Genomic DNA, 6,832 nt, shown 5'->3' on the forward strand with positions numbered 1-6,832 from the left:
GTTCTGAAGCTAGATCTGGGCACATGGATTTACACATCTCTTCTTAGGGGCCCTCTCCAAGTCCCTGGAGTGAGAGGTAAGCACTGAAGAAGAACTCATCTCGTGCGAGACACCTTCCCACTAAATGAAAAGGATTGTGGAGTTAGAGACCACCACAGGAGAAAAGCACAGCTGGCTCCTCATCAGTGTTGAAAGGCAGGATGCCTCCAAAGACTCAGAATCCAGCTCAGGCATCCTCTCTGAAACCTGACAGCTATGGGGACCATAGCGGTATTTGACACTCCGGTGGCACAGCTTCCAGAACCACAGCAACGCCCCAGCCAGCACAGGACAACAAACGAAAAGATCGGTGGCATACCTTGAATTTACACTCCCAAGGAATGTCCATTCTGATCTCTCCGAGGTTACTTGTTTTATTTGTTTGTTTTTGTGGAGCTACTATTGCTGCTGTTCACAGCCTTTTCTGTTTACTGCTGATTGGCGGCCCCTGGAAGGAAATTTCTTCTTTGGGAGTGAGTTGGGGGACACTCCGGTTGTTAGCTGCTTCTTCATGATCACCAACTGGTTAATTTTGGGGGAAAGATGTCTTCCTCTTGAAGAAATTCCTGGTGATGAGATCACTACTAGCCACGTCTGTGTTAGGCTGGGTAGACTAGAGAAACAAATCCATAGACACTCATCTCTATGTGATAGGGAACTTTAAATCAAAGAGTAATTGCATATTGGGCAAACATCCCAGCCCAGTCCAGATCAAGTCCATAAGTCCAATTTTAGCCCATATGGCTGATACCAATCAATAAATACCTCTTCAAACTCATGCAACACATGCAATGATGCCGAATACAGGAAGATGACAGGCCAGTGGGTGGAAAGTCTTGGGGAGCCAGTGGTAATGGAAACATCTCAATGCTGGCAGGGGTCTCCACAAGGCTCCTGCAGCCCCAGGGCTCTAGCATAGCTCCATTGTTTTGTCAGCAGGAAGACAAAGCAGAGAGTGTCTGTATCTGGCCTCCAGTGAGCTATTGATCTCCATGGCACTTCCAAATGAGGTCATCAAGCTGCAACTTGATTGACAGGCTAGACTTCACCCCTTTGCAAGTTGACACCAGATTATGTTACTACCACAAAGTCTTTATTGGAAAAAAAAGATTCCTTTTCCTTGGATTTAGCTAGAGTGGAGCTAGATGGGTCTTCCATTCCATTCTCCTTTGCTTTTTCTTCGCTTTGGATCTTTCACCCATTATTATCTGTTTGGGGGCTTCTTGAACAGATGTGTAATACAATCGTCTCTCTGGTGAGTTCTCTCGTTCCTCATTCTCTTCAGGAAAATTACTGCTGTTTTCCAGAAATACGCATGCAGCCATGTCAGTCATTTCTTTTATTTTTCAAGCATTTCTTTTTCTCTTTCTCCAGCTTCCTAGCAATACTGACAGCTGTTTCCTCTGCTCACAGACACTTTGGAGAAACAACCAATTCCTGAAGTAATACTGCACCCATTGTTAGGCTTTGCAAGAAGCTGCCTTTGTCGGTGGCAACTGCTTGACCAACGATGGAGTAGAAAATGCATCCATATTTGGGGGGCTCCCCCTTTTCTTTAGAGCTCTGTAAGCTTAGTCCTTATTGCTGGACTCTGGGAATCACTCAGACACTAGGGCAACCCATAAGCTCTATAGCAGAGATGTATAAGTCAGAGGTCCTGGTCAGCCACCATCTTGATCTACATATGTTTCAATGGCAGAGGCTTTTGAAATAGACTGCCAAGGTTTCATTCCAAGGTACCTCTTGGTAGAGTGGAACCTTCAACCTTTAGATTGGCAGCTGAGGGTGTTAACTATTTGCACCAACCAGGGACCAAGCGATACGTGATCTTAATATAGGAGGCCTCTATTCTTTCAAAAACTTGGGGCACAAGGGGAAATCTGTGAACCTCAAAAGGTTAAACTCTAAAATTCCTCTGAGATTTTAGACATGGCATTTAATCTCTTTTGAAATGACAAATAATACAAAAGAATGGTATGGTATTTTTGTGGTTTTTCAGAAGCCTCAATAAAAAGTTAAGAACAGTATATGACGTGTTCCTGTCCATCCTGTGTGTACATAACACTGTTAAATCTATACCTGACATTAGTTGCCTCATTAATAGCAGTTTTACATGGAAATAACATAACAATCCAGAATTGACCACTACCCACAAGCCTTACTGGCCTCATCTTCTCTCAGATTGTAATATTGTTAACAAACCAGAAATGTTTTGAGCCTTGTGTGCTGGTGTTTAGCAACAGCTGAAACGACCTCCCCAAATGTACATTCCAGAAACAATAGTCCCTGTCTTGTTTTGTCTCCACCTCGGAGACATCCTATTTGACCGACCTTGGCAGGAGATCCCAATGCCTCATTCTCTCAAGTATGCGGCAGCAGTCAAAAACATGTCTCAGGGTGATTTGAGGAGGTTCAGCTCTGAAAGCAATTTCTCACTCAGAAAGCCATTTATCATAGAAAGTCTGTCTGCAACAATCTCATTTTCAACCTCTTCCTGGGGAGAAAAGAACTGACAACTGGCACTAAGTAATCTGCACATGACCATTGGGAGTCATTCATCTTTCCCAAATACTCACATCTAGCCGCGGACTCAATGCTTTCAGGAGAGAAGAATAAATCATGGTGGCTCTGGGAGAACCTGTTTATTCCTCAAGGGGCTTCAAGCAAAGAACATAGAGAAGCTATGTTGGGGCTACACCACACACTCTTGAGTACATAATTGGAGTTTTTCATGGTCTCAATTTTACTAATAATCCGCATCCAGAAGAAAAATTGCTGCATTCTTTGAAAGAGGTAAACCTCCTTCAGGATCAAATATGCTATTTTTCTATATTTAGTTCATCTTAAAAGTCAGACATACTTTTAAGGGAGTAATTAAGGAAAAGCTCATTGTCTTTTTATATAGCTCAACTTCCTCTTTTCTTAAGGGAGAATTTTCTTTGCCAGTCCATAGCCTGGAGTTTTGTAGCATATTAGATCAGTATTTTGTGAATGTCATTGCCACTGACAACAACAACTCTGGAAACAACCAGAGATAAGCCATTTGATGCCCACGGGAAAAAGAGGAGGGAAAATTACCCCATTAGGTTCCTGAATTTTTACAATTAGATACAAGCAGGAGAAGCAATCTTTCTTAAGTAATTATCTGCTGAAATCCAGGTTCTGGTTTTCAGGTTCACCAGGACCCAAAATCTGCTCATGAACTTCCAGGAATACTTCAATGAAGCTTTGTTATTAGCCAGTGACTAGGATGGTATAGCCAAATGAAAAATACAGTATAGCCTCTGGGGTTTTAAAACCCCTAAGTAATCTAAGAAACCCTAAAATCTATAGGGATTTAAATGAACCTACTGTGAGCCCAAGGAAAACAGAAACATCTTTATAGATAGGTAAATTCCACCAGTTCTCACAATGACTTACCAGTGGATACTTGCACTTCATTATAACCATAATCTTATTTAGAAATAAATCATCCGAATTGGTATAGGTGAATTTTTAGGATCAAATTTCCCCAAAGTGGGTTCTACTTTGTTTTACATCATCAGGGGTCTGAATCCCTAGCCTTACAAGCAACATTATGGGATTTTATCCAATTCAGTAGTAGATCTGGATTCAAAATCCTCCTTTGGTTCAATCTAGCCACTGTAATCTCTCCATGTCTCCATTTTCTCATTTGTGAAATGTGTATAATAATTGATATTGTTGTTTGATGCCATTAAGTTGGCTTCAGTTCACGGTCACCACAGATCCAACAGAATGGTACATTGTCTGCCTCTGAGTCGTCTTCCTGAGCTTTGGAGTTCACTGTCACAGTCGAAGTGCATCTTCAGTGCTTTTCCGCCTAGAGGGTTCATCTTCTGTCATCATATCAGACAACATTCAGTTGTCCTACACAGGGTTTCACTGGACAATTTTTGGAATTAGGTTGCCAGACCATTCTTCCTTGATTGTTTAACTTTGTAAGTTGTACTGCAATCTGTCCACCATATGGAACTCTGTTACTATTTGAAATACCAGCTGCATACCTTCCAGAATTCCAAACGCAAGTCATCATACTACAACAAACTGACAGACAAGTGGTGGCTAATAGTGGCCCCGCCTTACAGATTGTTGTGACGATTAAGTGAAGTGATACTTCAAGGTGACTATATAGGATAAGTATAATGTCTGCCACAAACAGAGTATTCAATTTTTAAATCTTTACAAAATTCCCAGTCAGGGATGAATTACGGGTGGGTATATATACTGGTCAGTCACCTGAAACCAAATATATAAAAAGATTGCTACAAAAGTTGTAAGGTGGGAAAATGAGATTTTCAGGGAGAGCACTTCTATATGTGCCCAGAACAATATTTGGCAAAAGTAGTGAAGAGGTGAGACTGGCAAAAGGACATCAGAAAAAAGAGGAGGAGGGTAGCCAGGGTCTCTGAGGTACTTTTATAACACTATCTATCCTTCCCCCGTACGGGTCTCTGCAGCAAACAACCAGGTAAAGAGTATCCATTGAAGGCATATTGAAATACGGGCCTGTTTCACTGATTACTTACTTTATCATGCTCTAGAATAACTCTACATTGGGTCGAAACATTCTCACTGCTTTTCCTAATCTCTTCCATATTTACCACTATCAGTGATGGGCCTTAAAATTTCACTTGCATCCCCTCTAGTCAATAGGCAACCTCCCTTCTCAAGTCCAAAACTGTATCACCCAAAAGTCATGTGGAACTCCTAGCCCCGCCCTATAAAGACCCAAAAGTCATGTGGAACTCCTAGCCCCGCCCTCTAAAGACCCAAAAGTCATGTGGAACTCCTAGCCCCGCCTCTAAAGAGAGCCCTGCTTGGAAAGAGGAGTTTTCACTTGTATCAAGTCAATTCGGACTCAGAAGCGATCCTGTGTGCAGAGTAGAACTGCTCCGGAGGGTTTGCGAGACTCAGACCTTTCTAAAGCTGTTGTCACACTCGGAGAGGCTCTGGTTGGGCTCAAGTGGCCACCTTAATTAAGCTGGGACTGATTAAGCACGCAGTTGCTAATCAAAAGGTTGGTAATTCAAACCCAAGAGCATTCCACAGGAAAAAGATGTAGCAGCCTGCTCTGTAAATACACACAGCCTGAGAAACCCAATGGGCCAGTTACACTCTTTCCTGTTGGGTCACTATGAGTCAGAATCAGCTTGATGACAGCAGGTAGCTGAGGGTTTAACTGCTTCTGTTATCCATGGAATCTTCATATTGGGGTAGGGTCCTAAGACTAATGCCTTTTGAGTATTGCCTTATAATAAGAACAAAATAGAAATAGCACCCGAATAGAACGGAACAGAAAAGCAGAATACAGACAGTACTATATAAGAGCTGTTAAAGAATGCCTGGGGCTACTTACAAGAAATAACCTAGAGTGAATGTCTTGATTTATACTTCTAGCCTCAAAAATCTTGACACAAGAAATTCCTGTTCTTCCTCTGCCAGTGTGCTCTGTCTTTAGATAGGGTGATGCCTCCTTCCCTGCTTTTCTTCCTCGTCATCTCGCTCAAGCAAGTTTTCACTGCTTTCTCTTGAATTGTAAGCACTCTTGTTATGTACCTCCAATCTCTCAGAGAATGTCAGGGAGCAAAATAAATAAACATTAACTTAAAAATATCCTCTTCTTTAAAGCCACAATCTTGTGGGAATATATATATGTATATTTGGTTACAGCAAAATTATCCAACTAAGACAAGGGATACATTCTTAGTAAAGGGTTGGCTTCAGTACTTCCTAAGGATTGAAAAAAGAACAATTCATTATGAAATTTTTATATAGGCATATATAATAAGGAATATAATTTTTTTTTTACTCTTTGAAAGTTAGAGGAAAGTTTGGGGGTTTATTTTCTTTCACTTTTTTAGGGTAAATGAGGAAGCCTTGATCTTGAAGGAATATGAGGGACAACAACGACTTCAAGTCCAAGCTAAACCATGGACTCAATGCAAAGTAAACCAAGGTAGGAGTCTCAATATCATAGGCTATTTTTAATGTGCATGACAATCTTGCCATGAAGATTCACCTCATCCCCCATCAATTGATACGCAGTATAATCTTATTGGCATTTTAAAATTAATTTAGTCTAAGTATGATTTGGCAGGAAAATCCATTTGGAAGAGAGCATTTTGGAAGAGAGCATTTGGAGAGAGTAAGACCCATTGCCCAAAACAGTAATATTTAAAAGCAGACTGCTTAAGTTCCCTCGATGATAATGGAGGAGCAAAGAGCATTTGTTCAGTCTGCATGCCAGGCCTGTGCTCGGGAATTTACTGGCCTTCACCATGGCGTCTTCAGGAAGATAACATCATTGTACTGTATAGATGGAGATTCTAAGATTGCAGAGCTTATACCTTTTCCAAGTTACCTAAAAAGGCAGAGTTGAATTTGATTTCTAGTACTGGCTTATTGCAAAGTCTATGTTCTCCCACAATTGCCAGGCCAACCCATTCTTAAAGCTGCCATGCTAGGTGGGGCAACCCACTGGACAAACCAGGTGTGGTTGTTGTTGGATGCTGTTGAGTTGGTTCCCACTCATAGAGACCCTCTGTACAACAGCGTGAAACCCTGCCTGGTCTTGCACCATCCCCACCATTGTTCCTATGTTTGAGTCCATTGTTCCAGCCATTGTGTCTCATTTGGACAAACCAGCATGGGATTCAACTGTGGTGAAGAAAGCTGATGGTGCTCGGCTATCAAAAAGTATAGCCTCTGGGGTCTTAAAGGCTTGAAGGTAATCAAGCGGCCATCAAGCTCAGAAGCAATAAAGCCCACATGG

The 6,832-nt window shown here is 41.7% G+C and overlaps 1 protein-coding gene and 1 non-coding gene across 2 annotated transcripts in view; both read right to left on the reverse strand.

Annotated features, from left to right (window-relative positions):
* The window catches only part of KCNMA1 (potassium calcium-activated channel subfamily M alpha 1), a 1,099,869-nt gene that overhangs the window by 506,001 nt on the left and 587,036 nt on the right, over positions 1–6,832 (reverse strand). The gene's annotated exons all lie outside the window — the stretch shown is intronic.
* On the reverse strand, positions 1,636–1,718 carry LOC115870035. Its single transcript, XR_004046504.1, has one exon. It is a non-coding gene; the product is annotated as a small nucleolar RNA SNORD86 (small nucleolar RNA).

The sequence above is a fragment of the Echinops telfairi genome, unplaced genomic scaffold, assembly GCF_000313985.2.
Source record: "Echinops telfairi isolate 266 unplaced genomic scaffold, ASM31398v2 ScPeMD7_70;HRSCAF=299, whole genome shotgun sequence".
NCBI lineage: Eukaryota > Metazoa > Chordata > Mammalia > Afrosoricida > Tenrecidae > Echinops > Echinops telfairi.